The 18,270-nt window shown below is 36.2% G+C and overlaps 1 long non-coding RNA gene and 1 pseudogene across 1 annotated transcript in view; both read left to right on the top strand.

The window, feature by feature from the left end:
- LOC138159063 (uncharacterized) overlaps window positions 1-17,902 on the top strand; it is a 412,739-nt gene extending 394,837 nt beyond the window's left edge. Inside the window, exons 4-5 of the long non-coding RNA XR_011167791.1 lie at window positions 3,070-3,234; window positions 16,763-17,902. This is a non-coding gene — a long non-coding RNA (uncharacterized lncRNA). The remainder of the gene's footprint in view (window positions 1-3,069; window positions 3,235-16,762) is intronic.
- LOC138158970 (RNA guanine-N7 methyltransferase activating subunit pseudogene) lies at window positions 985-1,365 on the top strand (annotated as a pseudogene).
- Window positions 17,903-18,270: the final 368 nt, after the last annotated feature.

The following is an 18,270-nucleotide window of genomic DNA, read 5'->3' as shown; positions in this document are numbered from 1 at the left end:
TCTCTCTCTCTCTCTCTCTCTCTCTCTCTCTCTCTCTCTCTCTCTCTGTTTGTGCAACTCCCATCCTTTGTAATTGTATGTTGCCCCATTTTAAATATCAAAACCAAGGAACTTGTTGGGGAGAAAGTGACTAACAACATGATCTGTGGTAATGTAGAAAAAGATAGGTTAATTGGCTATTAATGATCTTTATTACTCATTAGAGATCATCTCCTATTTGGAAAATGTCTTCTTCCAAAATATATATGGATTTCAGAGTAATTCAATATGGTGGAGAGAAAAGTAATTGTAATGCAAATATGAGTTTTAGATATGCTAATGTTTGTACTCAAGTAGAATTGTTTGATAGGCAGTCTATGCAACAGAAGTACCAGCTGAGACCCAGATGTGTGAACTATATTAGGCAAAGATGAAAAGAAAGAGTGATTTTTAGACAAATGAGAAGATTAGAAAGGCAAGGCTATCAAAGAGTAATAGGACCCATTTTAGAGTAACTAGGGATGAAAATATGCTACGGCTTCATCAGTTCTTCATAGACTCATAGATTTAGAACTTGGAGACCCTAGAGACCATTGAATCTAACTTCTAAATTCTATAGACAAGAGAATTTAGGTCCAGTTGGGTTAAGTGATCTGCCTATGATCACATAGCTAGAAAGTATCTGAGGTGGGATTTGAACCCAGATCTTTCTGATTATGTCTAGTGTCCAAACTAGCATATCAGTTTGGTATGTCATATTTAGGCTCTCATATTCAAGGCTGCAATGGGTGGCCATAAGAAAAGGCTCAAGGGAGAGCAGAATCAAATGAGCTGACGGGTATTATAAACCTAGAAAAGAGAAAACCCAATTTGTGGATATTTCTTATAAGTACAAAATGAAGGAGACAATCTCCCTGGCTGAAAGTTCAGGGGGCTGGTTGGTAGCCTGAGAACCAAGATGGACTTACTTTTTTCACCAAAAAAGTCATCCCTGAGATTTTCAGCATGACTGACACTTCTGATGCTCTTCCAAATTTTGAAGCAATGTTTGCCAAGATGATAGAGAGTATCAAGAATACCTAAAATGCTCTGCAGATTCCCCTCTGATTGTTGAAGAGTGGAATAGTAGATCTAGTGATAATCAAAGAAACAGAGACAATTGGTTACATGATAACAGACACTTTTGAAGAAAGGATGACAGGTTGGGTTGGCCAAGTAAAAGCAGATCTAATCAGTGGCATGGAAGACCCTGGGGTAATAACTACCAGAAGCAGAGATAAGAACTACCATCATCAGTATGAACAATATGGTCATTATCAACAGTCTCCTTATGGCTACTATGAATGTTGGCAGCCATCAGGTAAAACCAATTGCTTTCTCTTCTAACATCAAAAATTTGCCTATTTCCTCTGTTAGGTCATTTTTTGGGGGGGTAAATGACTTTGTACAGATGATATTAGGCAACTTAAGGCTGTCATATAAAAATAAACTAGAAAGAAGGGATGGTAACTAGGAAAGATAAATCCTACAGAGAAGTTATAGACTACATTATTCAACTTCTACCTCAAATTCATCATCATTTCATATTTTGTTAGTGCATTGAATTTCATGTGTTTTCCATGTAAGGCTACCAGTAGCCATAAGTGGGAGTAGAAAAAAAAAAGTTTGCTTTCTTTCAAATTTAAAGGAAGATCTTTAAACATGGAAGTGATTATTTCTGGAATTTTGCAGACTTTAATGAAGTAATTCATTAAGAGACAGTTATATTTAGCTTGCAAAAGATCATATTTAACAGCAGCTGAAGCACATTATAATTGATTTACCTTTCATTTGACTTCGATGATTTGGAAATAATAATCATACTAAGTGAATGCCTATTTTAGAGGTCTGAGTTCTATACAAGTAACAAAAGAAAGATAATAAAGATGCAAAATAAGCAAGGAATTTTTATTTTTGGATTAAGTGGGTGTAGATCTCATTTTTTGCATTATATTATAGTATTACTTTGCTGGTGGGTGGCAGGCAGGAGAGAGATATTCTTCCCATTCACTTAAAAACAGGATTGAAATTCAAGTTCAGTGTTATTTTCAGTCTTTTCTTTCCAATCAGTATATAAAACAGAAGTCAATATTTTGGCTCTACTATTTTTAGAGGTATGATAGGTTAGACTTATTTTATTTTTTTATCAAACATGAAACCTGCTACATCTTGTATAACCACAATAATTGTGTGATTTAAAAAAATTTTTCTTCTATTTTTATAAATCCATTATGATGTATCTTATAAGTACATTTTTGTTAAAATGAAATGGTAACTATTTAACCTCACTGGTAAGTGTTGGGTTATTAGATCTTAATGATTTACCCTTTATTATATATGGGCTGGCTAATAAGAGAAAGTTCCATATAGTAGAAAAATCACTCCATTTCTGAACCCAGAGCACTAAGTTTAAACACTGGTTCTGCTGGACTGAACTTGAGTAGTTCTTGAACTCAGAAATCCTTATCTGTAAAATGAGGGAGCTGGACTAGATGATTTCTCAAAGGTCCCTTCCAGCTCTCAATCCTATGATCTAATAAGAGTAGCATTTTGACTTTTTATGAGAGTGTCTTGAATATTTTGTGGGAAAGGAGTTACTTTTTTTGAAGCATAAGTGTTATTAAATTGTATGATCAATCTTAGTATGAGTCAGAGAATTGCAGTGATAATTAAATCTTTCTTATAGCTGATTGATATCTATCTTCTTGGAGTTTGCACCTTAATAGCCTTCTTATACAGTTTTCTCTTTCATGGTGAAGAAGTCTGCCTTCTCCAAGTATTTATATGTATCTTATTCCCTTAATGAAAAAAAAAAACCTCCGTTGCTATGCTGAAAGAGGAAGTAATTTAAGTTAGGGTGAAAATGGGTGGTAAGGATCAATGAGTTATTTTCAAGATGTATTTACATTTCAAGGAGGGAAAAAATCTTGGTAATTATAATCTGGAATTTTAGGCATTGAGGCTGGTGAGAGATTGGGGAAGGTAGTAGGTAAGAGCAGTCGATCTGTTGTACCCAAGGCTGATGTTTATCTGTACCTCTAATGTCCACAGACCTATCACTGCAACCTAGAAGAGAAGAGGTCTGAAGAGAAACTCTGGATCTCTACCTCTAAGGAAGGAGTGAAGGAGACTGAGAGGGGGTATATCTCCCAATGAGTCAAGTAGGAATAACTCCTGCCCAGTGCCTCAGTGGATGAACTCCACAAACCATACCATGTAAGTAAATGTCTCTTCTACTTACATATACATAAAGCCAGCTCTGAACATGACATTCAATAAAAGTAAATCTTGATGGTAAAAAAAGAAAACAAAACAAAAGAAAGTTCAGGGGCTTACTAGCTGAGTACAGTTCTTGGCATCCAGCAGGTGTTTAAAAAATGCATGTGACTAATTAATTCTTGAACCTGAGGGCCTTCGAGAATCCTGACAGGAAAGATTCTGCTTTCTCATTGATTACAGTGGAAATAGGTGTAGTTTGAACTAGAATGGGAAATATAATGGAGAAGAGATATAGGAAGAAAAGGTGTTGGGCAGAATCCAATGGATGGAATAACCATTAATTTGGAGTTTAGTGGTGTGAAAAAGGAAGAATGATAACCTGTATCCACCTGAAGTTTAACATGAAAAGTGTAAATAACCCTAGGATTCCATTCTGACTTAGATATTTACCCACCTTATCATTTGGCTGGTGTTGTGTTGCCTAAATATTCTCCCTTTATAGCTTGAATAAGAGGTAAATTCATTTCCCATAGGCAGAGAAATAAATATTTGGTAATAATTATTTAGAAAAAATAAATATTAATAATTTCTATTAATAATAATGATAGCTAGGGCAGCTAGGTGGCACAGTGAGTAAAAAGTTGGGAGGACCTGAGTTCGGTTCTGGCCTCAGACACTTAACACAAAAAAACTAGCCTTGTAACCTTGGGCAAGTTACTTAACCCCAATTGCCCTCCAAAAGGCAAGGATGATGATGATGATAGCTAGCATTTATATTGTGTTTTAAAATTTTCAGAAAGTTTTGCACATGTTATTTCATCTGATCCTCATAATAATCCTGGGAGGTAGGTGCTGTAAAATTTCCTATTTTACAGATGAGAATTGAGCTACAGAGGTTAATAGACATGCCTAAAATCACAAAGCAAGTGTCTAAGGTAAGATTTGAGCTTAGATCTCTCTGATTTCTAACCACACTTTTATGAATGGTGGCAAGTAACTGTTGTAATTCTTCAACATAGAAGACTTTGATGGACCCATGATTCCAACTCATCTATACCTTCTCATCTTGCAGAGATTTTCTCCATTGTCATTTCATCTTGAAATATGAAATATGAAATATTTCAAACGAAATACATTTCATATGTATCACCCTGTGCCCCCAACACAACAGATCCAAATCAATGAGATCCAAAACCATTAAAAAGTTTAACCTAACAATACACACAGTGGGGAAAATTTAAGTGGATGAATAATGTGTACTATCTAGCCCATTGAGATGGTTGTCTCCAACATATATACTAGGCAAAACAACAACGACAACAACAATCACCACCACCGCCCAGATGGAGAGTGAGCTGGTCTGAGAATTGCATGAGAAACAAATGCGTTCTTTCAGCCTTTTCCTGGTTCTTTTAATAATTTGTAAATACCAGAGCAGCATTTGGGCTGTCCATCTGTTACCTTTACTTTCACACAATAACTAGACCATCTTCTTTTCTAATAATACAATGATGCCCCTATGACAATTTTTGCAACTCAGTCATCACTGATAATATGCTGCAGCCTGAGCATTCCTACCATGTGGCTTTTTATTGACTTATATATTATGTGAAAATTTAATTATTCTGAGTTCGTTCTAATTCGTTATTTCCCTGGAAAATAGAAGGATAAGTATGGGCTTTAGCAACAACAATAGCAATGATAATCATAAAGAAAAAAAAACAATTTAGCATAAATAAAGTTTTAATATTTTATGATGTTTATGTTTATTTATTATGTTACTTTAGAGACTTGAAGAGAAAGTCAATCAGAGGATATAAAGAACTCCCACCGAAAAATGATATGGAAAACTTTTGGTTATCCATATTATTGCAAGAAGTCTGACACAATGAAAATATAAATTTGTCCCAATATGAAATAAAAAGGTTGTGTACAACTAATATAATGAACAATGGCGCAGTTAGGTCAAAGCTGGTATGTGAAACCCTATCTGTAATACGAAACTATAAAGCAGTTGACCTGGATGGGATTCATAATTATTGTCCAAAATGATTCAAAATGGTGCATTGGCTTGTCGACAATGGATTTGACTAACTTTCCCTCAGATACAGATTCTGATCCTATCTTCTCATCAGGAAGCATCCCATACCTATTACCAAAATAAATGGATGCCAGCAACCCAAAATAGGCTTATTATTATTCCATAAACTACCTGTGTGGTTTATGGAAAGCATTCACAGTTTGTATCATTTAGAAAAAAAATCTATTAAATAATTATAAGAAAACAAGATTGGCTAAGAGGCATAAAAGGCGTAGCGTAGCTTGTGATCAATTTAGTCATTGATGACCAAGCTGCCTGAAAGTTCTGTAAGATATATACTGCTTTTGCTGATCATTCCAAAGCATTTTACTCGCTTCTTCACTCACATTTTTTAAATGCACTACAAATATATGAAATAGAAGCATGTTTAGGGAGGACGAACCCTAACTCTAGGTGTTCCTATGTCAAATGTTTCTCCAAAATTTATCATTAACACAATAATTTGAAGAATGATTGATATAAGATGTACCATTTCTTTGTCTGGGGGAGAGTTTAAGCCTACTATCATTCTATCTAGCTTTAAATACATTATGCTTTTATCTAAGCAAAGTCAGTTACAGCTTCCAAGTCAATGATACAGCCTAACCCAGATTCTTATTAAATATTTGATGACATCAAGCTATAGGATTCATTAAAAAATGCAATAAATAATGCCTTCATCTCTTGGAAACTTTCTGTGATTATATCAGAATGTCACTTGGGATCGATAAGCGTAATATTCTTGATAGATTCCAAGGAAAGATAGAGGTTGGAAGCTTCAAGCTTGAACTCAGGTCAAATTGAACCATGAGATGAAAGAAATAATTACAAATATCTTGGTATTGTCTCATGGTGCCACACACATGTAATCCTTGCTATCAAGGAGCCTATGGCTGATGGCTTGGTTAAGCTTGGGAGTTCTGGACTGCAATGCAGCTAAGCTGATCATGTATTTACCAAGTCTGGAACAAATATGGGGAGCCTGTATTGTGAATGAGAGGCCATTAGGTTGTTTAAGGAAAGGAGAAATGCTGTGGGTCAGAAATGGAGGTGGTCAAAGTGTCCATTGCCATCAGTAAAAAGGTAAGTCCTGTGAGTGACTGCTGTAATTCCAGCCTAGGTGAGGGAAGGACACCTTGTGTAAACAGATGAATGAAATTATCTTGGTGTCCTCCAGCCAAGACACATCAAGCATGAAGTTATCAAGTAGAAAACTATGACTGAACATGTTGATGTCTTTTTTTGGCATTCTAAAATTAAAGCTCAGTGGGAAGAAGACATATAAAGCAATTAACAACTATGTAAAACCAGGTTTTTTGTTTTGTTTTTTGCTTTTTGGAGGGCAATTAAGCAACTTGCCCAAGGTCACACGGCTAGTAAGTGTGTCAAGCATCTGAGGTCAGATTTGAACTCATGTCCTCCTGACTCCAGGGCTGTTGCTCTATTCACTGCGCTACCTAGCCACCCCATGTAAAACCAGTTTTAATATATACTTTGGGAACTAGACAATGAATCATAATAGATTTAGGAAAAAAACAACAGCATAAAAACTTATGCAACATGCAGACACAGGACCTATCTCCCTAAAGCAGCTTTAGAAAGAGTGACACTTTCTTACCAAAAAGGAGCAGGAAGATTTATTCTTGGAGTACATGACACACCAGTCAAAATCCTAGAGAAATACTTTTGGAAGAAGTAGAAATCACTGAGAAATAGTAAAGGCATATGATGGGTACACTCCCTTGGATTTGTTTAGTGGAATCAAAATACTTTTCACTTCTTTCTGGTTTCAACTCATTCTCTGGACTTTTCTACCTTTTTTTTTACCCAAGCAGTCTTCCCACTTTGCAGATAACTCAACTTTGAAATCTATTCCCCTGATTGGTAAGTCTCTAGACTGGGCCACCGTTTCATGATGAATCTCAACTATGCTCATTTCATTCCTGTTCAACTCAGTCTCCCTACTTATCCACTTCTTTCTAATAACCTTTCATCCTCTGCCTTACTCCTGCTTTCTAGTTCTCCTTTATGGATTTTAGTTCCTTGTGGGCATGTAGCCCGTTATTTGTTTGTATTTGTATACCTAGCACTTAGTAGTCTGCTACATTTTGAATGCTCAAGAAATTCTCTCTGTATCTCTCTATTTTTCTGTCTTCTTTCTTACTTTCTTCTACTTTGTCTATATTCTGCCTCTCTGTCTCTCTCTGCCTCACTCTCCCACGTACAAAAACACACATAGACAGCATTTCCGTGACCAGGCAACAATATGTTGACAGAAAAACACTGGATAAATCATTGAGCAAATGCCAGGTTATGATGGCAATTTGTGACTAGGTCATTTACTATTATAAATTACAAAAGGGCTATTATTCATTAAGGAATTTGTACTTAGTGAAATGGTAGAAACTGTAGCATAGAAATTTATCACATTGAAAATACTTGGCAAGACATGACCTAGTGTGTAGAATTATGTATCAGAAACTCACTGTTGTTTATGGACTGACAGATGATAAAAATCCTCATATAAACACAGACCTCAAAATATCTTGAAGCCTCAACCACTAAATTGTACTAAATCTGCACAATTACCCTAAAGAGAGCTTTACCCATAATCATCCAGACATAACATCGATCCATTAAAACTTAGGGACAATATTTTAAAATAGAGTACAAAATACTCAAAATCTCTAAGTTTCATAGAACAAAAAGCTTTAAAAATACAGAGACCTAGCAGAAGAAATCAAACTCATTTGGGAACAGAATGAGGTATATATCATTCTTGCCATTCTGTTAGCAGCTGGAGCTGTCGCAAGAATACTTTCAGTGAGACTACAGCAGAAGACTTTATATTCTAATACTTTTATTCAGTTACAAAAAGATGTTATTTTGCCCACTTGTGCAATAGTCTTCAGTGTTAAATATAAAAACATAAGAGGGTAGCAATTTGCAGCAAGACCCTTGTTTATCTGAGTTCAATTAAGCAAGATGAAAATAATGATTTTATATTATTATTCTTTTATTGTTATTATTAATAATGATAAACTGGTAAAAAAAAAACTTAAATTCTTCTGGAAGAAATGCCGTTTTTTTTTCAGAGAAATAATAAAGACTGGCAATAGGTATATGCCAGATTATTTGTTGAATATATCTGAAACTTACTTCCAAGTGGGTCTTATAAAATGGCTAACTTATTAGGTAGAATATAAAGGTTCACCTTGGTGACATTCACTTAAACTTAACCAACAATATGCCAACAAAGAATTGTTGAACAAATATTTGAATCATTTGGACTTGTCTATGGGTAATGGGAAGGTGGCATTTCAGAACCTTGTAATAACACCAAAAACTATAGAAGCCTTATGGAACCCAGACTTCATGTTCACTACAGATAATGCAAATAAAGTGTAGAAACTGTATAACATCGGCACATACTATGGAAAGTTAATACCTACTAAATACCTAGCGAGACATGACCTGACCTGGTGGCCAGAATACCTCCTTCTTTGAATCAGTTCAGATAAGAGTGAGGTTCAAGTGTTGCCTGCTTCTTCTATCGTGTTCCCCTCCATTGTATAAACTCCTTACATGGTCCATTTATGTGAAAAAAAAAATTCCTCATTCTGTCATTCCCCTTCCTTGTCTTTTCTTTCTTACTCTTCTGTGCTTGTTTTTATATTATACCAACACAATAAAATCACACCCATGCCTTCTATCTAATTAGAGTTTCTTTAACAGCCCTAGTGATGATAAAAAAAATATCTGAGGGGTTACATGGATTGTTCCCATATAAACATGTAAAAAATCACGTTTATTCCCTTATGATCTATTACTTATGTAGAACTTTTTATGTTACTCTTGAGCTTTTTGTTTGAATGAATTTTGAATTTTGAATATGACTCTGGTCTTTTTATCAGGAATGCTTAGAAGTCCTCTATTTCATTAACTATTCTATAGAATTATACCTACTTTTGTTGGGTAGGTTATTTCTGGTTGTAATCCTAGCTTCTTTGCCTTTTTGAACATTATATTCCAAACCCTCTATTACTGTATAGCAATGGCTGCTAAATCTTGTGTGATCCTGAATATATTTCCACAGTATTTGAATTCTTTTTATCGGATTACTTACAAAATTTTCTCCTTGACCTGGGGGTTCTAGATTTAGGTTGTAATATTCCTAGGAGTTTTCATTTAGGGACTTCTTTCAGGAGGTGAACAGGGGATTCTTTCAGTTTATGACTTGCCTTCTGGTTCTATGATATTTGGGCCCTTTTAATTTCTCAAAATATGATTTCCAAACTCTTTTTTTATTTGTGGCTTTTAGATAATCCTATATCTTCAATTTATATTCCAGGTCAGCTGTTTTTCCTAAGAGATATTTTACACTTTTTCTATTTTTCTGTCTTTTATTCTATTGGTTTTTGATGTCTCAAGGAGTCATTAGCTTCCATTTAGCAAATTCTAATTTTTAAGGAGTTATTTTCTTTAGTTTTTTTTATATTTCTTTTACCAAATGGCTAATTATCCTTTTGTATTTCTCTTGCATAACTATCATCCCCTCATTTATTCTCTTCCACTTGTTTGATTTTTAAAATCATGTGTTTTTGTATTTTTTTTTTAAATCTTGTTAACTTTCCCAGGAATTCTTGTTAGGCTTGGGTCTAATCTCCATTATCTACATTGTTCATGTTTCCAGCCTCCTTCCTGACTTTGGATTTTATGTTAATATTGGTTTCTGGTCACTTCCAGGGTCAGAGCTGTCTGGTATGAGCTTCTGTCTTTTATGTCCTTATACTGTTTTCACAACTCATTCTAAGGCCAGTAAGTTTTTGAACTGCTGGTTATTCCTTGGATTTGGTCTCCTGAGCAGGTTTACCCACTGCAGGCTTGTGTGGGGAGGTAAAGGCTGGAGTCGGGTTCCCATCTATCTGCTCTTTTACTCTGGTGACTTGTCTTTGTTCCTTCCATAAGTAGGGCCCTTTCTCTCTTGTGATTGTGACAGCTTCTTTCTGCCTTAGAACTATGATCTGGAACTAACAGGTAACAGAACTGCCTAATGGTGCCTGATCCTGCACCCACTGCTAGCACAAGATCCACAGGGGCCTCTTTCTGATGAGGTGTTCACTCTTCTTACTCTTCCTGGTTGCTTGACTGCCCCTTGCTGCTGCTTCTGTTGTACCTCACTCCTGACTAGTATTCAATCCAGCGTGTACAGACCTCTCTGTCTGTTTCCTAAGCTGCCTTGGGCTGCAAAAATCACCTCCATATGACTTTTTCTTGGCTTTCTCAATCATTATTAAGCCTGGCACTTAATCATTGTGATTGTAAATGAACTGGATATGAAAGAGCTAAGCAAAACTGCTAGCTCTCCCTCTGCAATCTTCACTCCTCATCTACTTCTACAGCAGCTTCATATCAAGATTTGCCAATGGTGGATGGTAGCCTTATGATTTTATTAATATGCAAGCCATTTAGCCTCTAATTGTCCCAGTTGTTCATAAAAAGGACATTATAAAAGAGGGCATGGGGTGGCCAGGTAGCACAGCGAGTAAGAGCACCGGCTCCAGTGTCAGGATGACCTGGACATTGAATCCTGGGCTCAGACACTTAGCACCCACCCAGAAACATCTGGCCGTGTAACCTTGAGCAAGTTACTTAACCCCAATTGCTTTAAAAAAAAAAAAAAAGAAAAGAGGGCATGGTAGCAGTCTTCAAATCTTTTAGGGGCATTCATATGGAAGAGAGGGTTAGACTAATTGTTTGGTACTAGGAACCAGAAGGAGGGTCAATGGGTGGAAGTTACAGAGTAAGAAATGGGGTGACTGTTGCTGTTGTTCAATCATGTCTGACCTTTCTTGAACCCCTTTTGGGGTTTTCTTGACAAAGACACTGGAATGGTTTGCCATTTCCTTCTCCAGCTCATTTTACAAACAAAGAAACTGAGGCCAAGAGGAGTAAGTAGCTTGCCCAGAGTCACTCAGCTACTAAGTGTCTGAGACTGGTTTTAATGTCTTTATGATTCCAGACCCAGTGGGCTTTACCCACTGCATCACTGAACTTCCAACAATTAGAACTATCCCAAAGCACTTGGGACTTCCTTGGGGCATTGTGGGTTTCTTGTCACTTGAAATATTCAAAGGCAGAATGACTGGATGAATAATTGTTTGGGGCATACTGGAGTGGGGGGAAGGGGTTGGATTAGATGATAGTACTTCCAAATCTGCCAATCTGTGAATGTGTAACATTTGCCCTAGAACCTTATAGGAATGAAATGGTAACATGAGCTGAGAAAGTGCTCTGCAGAGTTAAAAGTACCATAGATATTTAATCTAAAGATCTAAAAAGCCACAATTTTTAAAGTAGAACTAATTGTATCCCTCAATGCTCTCAAACTAAAATTGTTTAGAGCTTCTAGCATGGATCTATTTGCAGCAAGACATGCTGCATCTCTATTTCCCTTCACAATGAATCAGATTAAATTTTCTCTAAATGAAGTGATGAAGGACTTTCAGGCAGCCTGTGACTTGAGATCCCTCATCTAATTTAGAGAAGGGTTAATGGAAAGAATACCAGTCAAAAAGTCAGAAGACTCAGGCTATACCACCAACTAGCTATGGAGCCTTGAAAAAGTCTTTTGGCTTCTTTAGGGGACCTCAGTTTTCTCTTCTTAAAAACAAAAACAAAATAAACAAGTTTGCACTAGGTGAGCTAGACAAGGTCCCGTCTCCAGCATTCTATGATTCCAAGTGAATGATATTGATTGATCTCTTGAGCTTTCTTTGACAAAGCTCCCAATTCACAAAGGAACTGTGTATTCTACTCTGTGAGCCAAAGAAAGAGCTTGGATAGAAGAGGAGAGTTAATGGGACTAAAATGTTGAAGACATAGAAATGCACTTGCTGATTTTTTATCGACAGGTATAACCCCTATTTTAAAAGCTTTTTGGTCTTAAACTTTTTTTCCCCTGAGAAGTGGAACAGGCAATTGACAAATAATAGATAAGCTAAAGGGAGGGGGCATCATCATCATTACAGGAATATATACAATTACATAAAGTCACATGTAACCTGTATTTTGGGAACTGAGTGTTTCTAAAATAGGCTATTTGTGGGCCATGGTCCTGAACTCTATAACTGTTAATAGCACAGGTGCCTAAATTGCAGGGTTGCACCACTCAGCTCTAACCATAGGGTCTATCTTTGGAGATAGAGCATAAACTTTTAAATCTGCTATTTTATTTCTTCAGAGGAAGAGGATGGTGCTGCCTCTGTAAGCTAGAAAAAAAAATGGCCTCATGCACAGGCACTGGGGGAAGAAAAATTTTAAATTTAAATTGTTCCAGCTAAGTGAACTGGAGCTTCTGGGGATACTGAACCCATCCTGATCCATCATCTTCATCAGGGTAGGCCTTCAACAAAAGTGTGAAGTAGATAAATTTATATCCTCTCCTCTTTTTTTCTCTTTTTTAAATCTTTTTTTCATTTTTTCTTTCCCTTTTTCTTTTTCCTCTCTTTCTCCCTTTTCTTTCCTTTTCTCTTTCTCTCTCTCACATCAGCAAAACCTGTTTGCAATTCTCATCTTTGGAAATTATAAAATTCCACGATGCTCATGTGTATACTTATATTTCAATTAGACATTAAGGTTAAGCTGATAGGAAGAATTTTGGAGGTATAAGTGTCTTTTAGATCATGCCCTGTCAACAGCCATCTACCTTTTCTGTCTGTGCAGAAGACTGACCATGCTCAGGCTTTCTCTGTCTTTGGTCTTGTTCCCTCTTCCACTTCCATCACCCTTCACTTCTGATTAGTCCAACAAGAAAAGTCACTTCCTCAAAACTGACTGAGAAAATATCCAAGATGTTAGGTCACTGGGTGTGGTTTACAAGAGACAAATCACAATTGCTTACTATGCCAGTAAAAAACCAAACCAAAACAAACAAAAAAAAACACAAAAATAACCAACCATAAAGCAATAAAAGCTTATATATATACATATACATATATATATACATGTATATACATATACATATATATATATATATATATTTGTGTATCGTATTTTACAACTTGGAAAACTCCACTCAATTGCTTAACAAGATCACATGGATTATACTCATGAGTGTGTCTGTGTACTTGAGCCGGGTCTATGTTTTCTTCAATGTGGGGAATTCTTAGTATAAAAACTTCCAGCTACACTGATATAGATGGTAGTGGGTAGAATTTTGGACTTGGAGTCAGTAAGATTTGGATTCAAAGTCCATCTCTGATACTTACTAGATGTATGGGCAAGGGCAAATCACTTTACCCTCTAAGTTTAGAGTTCCTCACCTATAAAATAAAGGAGGTTAGACTAGAATGCCTCTAAGTTCCCTTCTGTCTTGAACTCTATGGTCCTACGAATTTATACCTTTTAGTGTTAGGGAGTTTCCAGGTGCACTGAGAAGTTAAATGATTTCATCATGGTCACTCAGCAGAACTCGAACACAGATCCTTCTGGCTAAGAGTGGTCCTTTACTAACTATCATTATCTCTATTTATCAGTTAAGGCAGCTAAATTTCAGGGAGGTCATGATTTCCTCAGTTACACAACTGGTTATGCCAATCCATCAGGTGCTCCATAGCTTTTTGATTTGCTTTTAAATTAGACTAATACTAAATCTTATTAGGAAAACATTTTTGCATAGTGGCAAAAACGTGGATCTTGAGGTAGACCAGATGGTTTATAGAAATCATTCTCTGCCTCTGGAAAGAAACTGCTTCATCTCTATCCCTCAGTTTTTTTGTCTGTTAAATGGAGAAAATAATTCTTGTACATTTTGTAAACGATGAAGTACTATACACAATCGATGCAATAATTAGCAAGTATTTATTAAACTCTTACTATGTACCAGTGACTAAGGGATGCATTAGGGACTGAAGTGAAAAGAATGAGATAGTTCTTGTCCTCAGTGGGGTGATAGGGTGGACTTTATAGCACATGCAGTAGAGTGGTGACAAGAGAAGGGAGTGTTAGTATAGTCAAAGTCAGAAATCGTGAGTGGGCAGTATTTTCAAATTGCCTTTCCCAAAGTAATGACAGTATTTATTTGGCTTCTATTCCCAGAGAAATAGCAGGAAATTGTGGTTGGAAGAAGAAAAAAATCATGATGGTAGGACAGATGGCAAGAAACCATTGCTGGGCAGGACTGGTGTTAAGCTAGATGGCTGAATATCTAGAGAATACTAACATTGGTGCCATTTCAGGTATGACAGCACAGGAACATTCCTTAATTAGGACTGCACTGAATGTTCCTAATTGAAATAGACTTTCCCAAACACTTGAAGTCTAACAAACATAGTTGCTTACATCTACTTTAATAAATGAAGAGACTAAATCACCCCCAGTCTAATAGGTTGCTTAATATAACAAAAGAAAGAAAGAGAGTGATAGCTCTAACTCATCTACTTCATCACAATCAATAAAACCCAATATTGAAAGTGATTCATTTGTACTGTGCTGTGTTTTTATTATTTGCTTTGTCTTTGCAAGTGATGTGGTTTGAGTTCAGACTCTTAACACTGAAAATGTCAATGCATGCAAAATAGTCTAGAAATATGAACTTGAATTAGAAAAAAAGACTCCCAAATATTAAATACTTCTTTTCATTATTGGTGTCCATTCGGTTCACTGTCTCATTTATTAAATAGATTAATATCAATTGGGCAAGTCATAACCTCTCTAGGTCTCAGTTTCACCATGTGTAAAATGAGAGGGTTGAACTAGATCATCTCCAAAGACTCAAATCAAAGCAGAACTGCAATCCCTCAGAAGAAACAGAAGGTTCACAAAAGTAGACATATCTCTACTCCAAATGTTCATGTGGACTAATTGTGCCTGACCAGTGGTAGAACCTTCCAATGTCTGATCAACAACAGTAGGACATGCTGTACCTTGACTCCAACACAGAGATGTCACTTTGGTCCTCTTCAAGAATGAAGGACAAAATCAACCAACCAACCAAATCTATAATCCTATGAACCCAAGCCTGGTTGTGAATAAAGGCCTATAGACACTGAACCTGTGATTCCATTGACATAGACAACTCTCAGATGAAGAAACATCTTCTATCAATACAGGCCAGCAACATTTCTGTAACTTATAGTCTCAGAGAGTTGCCCAGACTAGAACAGTCCAGGTTTCAGTGACTTGTCCAGAGACATACAAACAGTATCAGAAGTGGAGCTTGAATCCAGTACTTTCTGGCTTTGAAGTTGGTTTTCTATTCATTAAATCATGTTACTTCTCTAAATGTGACTCTACAATGATTAAACAAGTAATTTTATTTATGTAAAGATAGTGTACCATGTCAACCTAAGGTTCACCTTTTAAAAAGACAACTTTAAAAGTCATTAAAAAATTCAATTGAAATCAACCTGAGGTAGTCAATATAGGCATCAAGAATCAAAAGGGCAGTCAGAGAAGTCAGATAAAAGCTATGTAGTCCTCAAAATAAGGATAGTCAAAGAAGAAAATCATTGCAGGGGCATGATCTAAAGGGAGACTTTATCTCAATGTGGTATTGAAAATTGTTATAGAAACCCATCTCAGTGAAAAACTCAAAGGGAAAGATGTGCTATAGAAAAAGAACAAAAGGATATTTTGAAATTTATCTATGTATTCAATACAAGGCCCTGTGGGGGATAATATTGGACAAAAACACTTGGTCCCTGCCCTCTGGGAGCTTAAGTTTGCAGTTCAGTAAAAGGAAACGATATATTTTTTAAAAATACAGTTCAAGAATGTCTATGAAACATTTTTCTTTGGACAAGGAGCTTTTTCATATCTCTGAAAATTCAAAGGACTAACTATGGGGAGAACTTTCACATTCCATGACTCACAACAGATTTCTGAGGGGAAATATCAAATTAGGATTAATGGTATTCAATTATTTAAAAATCATGATTAAATAGGTCATGTGAAAAGGAGTTGGAGAAAGTCAATTTTTTAAAAGCACATTGCTTTCATGAAGGATTAGCTTTCTTTCCCTCTGCTTTATATTTTGGTATTATTTTGTTATGGGGAGACTGATTAATAAAAGTCCAGATTCTGTGTAATATAGGCTTACTGCTAATTGACACGGAGGTATAGTGAGCCTACTCCTGAAAGTCTGCAATAAAGAGGTCTTTCCCTTTCCCTTCCTGCTTCAGACCATATCCATGTATTTTGTGATTGTTTCCTGTCAACTTACTGGATGGTGACAGAAAACCTTTTAATTGGCTATTGAGCTAGATTTGAGTGTGTATAGAAAAGTAACAAAGAGATGAAATCTCTCTTCTTAGGGGTTTTCCAGTGAGAAGGAAGAAATATAGTTAGTATCTTAGTGAAAGAATATCTCTTCCAGCATGAGACCAAGGACACATGGATTCTGCTTTTTATTTCTTTGTTGTGTTTCTTCTTCCCTGATTTTAGATGAATATCAGAGACGGACTATGTGATGACAGTGTGAACTTCAAAAGATTGAAAAAGTCACCAGGAGGAGGCAAGACAGTGGAGTAAAAGCAAGGCCTTGCCTGAGCTCTACCACAAACCCCTCCAAATACCTGAAAAAAATGACTCTAAGCAAATTTTAGAGCATCAGAAGCAACAAAATGACAGAGTAAAACAAAGTTCCAGCCCAAGACAACCTCCAGCTGCAGCAGATATTTCTGGAACTCTGCCCAGAATTGGTGGGTAGATGAAGTGGATGATCAGAGGGGGATTGCAGGGATCTCTTTACTGGTGCTGAGGCAGGAAATTCTTGCTTTGTCCATGCTTGGATCTTGGTCACAGTCCTGGGTGGTGGTCCTGGTGTGAGAAGGAATGTTGGCATGGCAGAGCTTATGGCACTGGTAGGGAAGAGAATCCTCCTCATAGTTCCAAAGGAGAAAAGTGTGCTTGCGATCACTCACAGAGCATAGTATAGACCAGGAGGACCACCTCTCCTTTGATTATACCATTTTGAAAGAACTGAAAATTTACAGGTCCCTAAAAGTATCTCTGAAGACAGCTGCACAAAACCCCTGAATCTTGGGACAGTGTTCCCTCTACACTGGAAGCAGAGTGATACCTAAACAAAGACTTAAAAAGTCAAGTAATTTTCTGGGAAAATGAGCAAAGAGTGGGGAAAATCAGACTATAGAATCTTACTTTGGTGACAAAGAACATCAAAATATACAATCAGAAGAAGACTAACAAGTCAAAGGTCCTACATCTAAAGCCTCCAAGAAAAATATGAATTGGTTGGAGACCATGGAAGAGTTCAAAAAGGATTTTGAAAAACAAGTAAGAGAAGTAGAGAAAAAATTGGAAACAGAAATGAGAGTGATGCAAAAAATCCTGAAAAATGATTCAATAGCTTGCTAAAGGAAACACACCCCCCAAATGCTAAAGAAAATAACACCTTAAGAAAGCAACTAACCCAAATGGCAAAAGAGGTCCAAAAAGCCAGTAAGAAGAATAATGCCTTGAAAGGTAAAAATAGTCAAATGGAAAAGGAGGTCCAAAAGATCACTGAAGAAAATAATTCCTTAGAAATTAGAATGGAGCAAATGGAAGCTAATGCCTTTATGAGAAACCAAGAAATTATAAAACAAAAACAAAAGAATGAAAAAATAGAAGACAATGTGAAATATCTCATTGAAAAAACCACTGACCTGGAAAATAGATTCAGGGGAGACAATTTAAGATTTATTGGACTATTTGAAAGCCATGATAAAACAAAACAAAACCTTACACATTACCTTTTAAGAAATTATCAAGGAAAATTTCCCTGATGTTCTAGAACTAGAGAATAAAATAGAAAATGAAAGAATCTACTCATCACCTCTTGAAAGAGATCCCAAAAAGAAAACTCCTAGGAATATTGTAGCCAAATTCCACAGTTCCCAGATTAAGGAGAAAATACTGCAAGGAGAGAGAAAGGAATAATTCAAGTATTG

The sequence above is a fragment of the Petaurus breviceps genome, unplaced genomic scaffold, assembly GCF_028583685.1.
Source record: "Petaurus breviceps papuanus isolate PSGF00001 unplaced genomic scaffold, PetGlider_PUasm1.0 175, whole genome shotgun sequence".
Taxonomy (NCBI): domain Eukaryota; kingdom Metazoa; phylum Chordata; class Mammalia; order Diprotodontia; family Petauridae; genus Petaurus; species Petaurus breviceps.
This window is presented reverse-complemented; position numbering and strand designations above follow the sequence as displayed.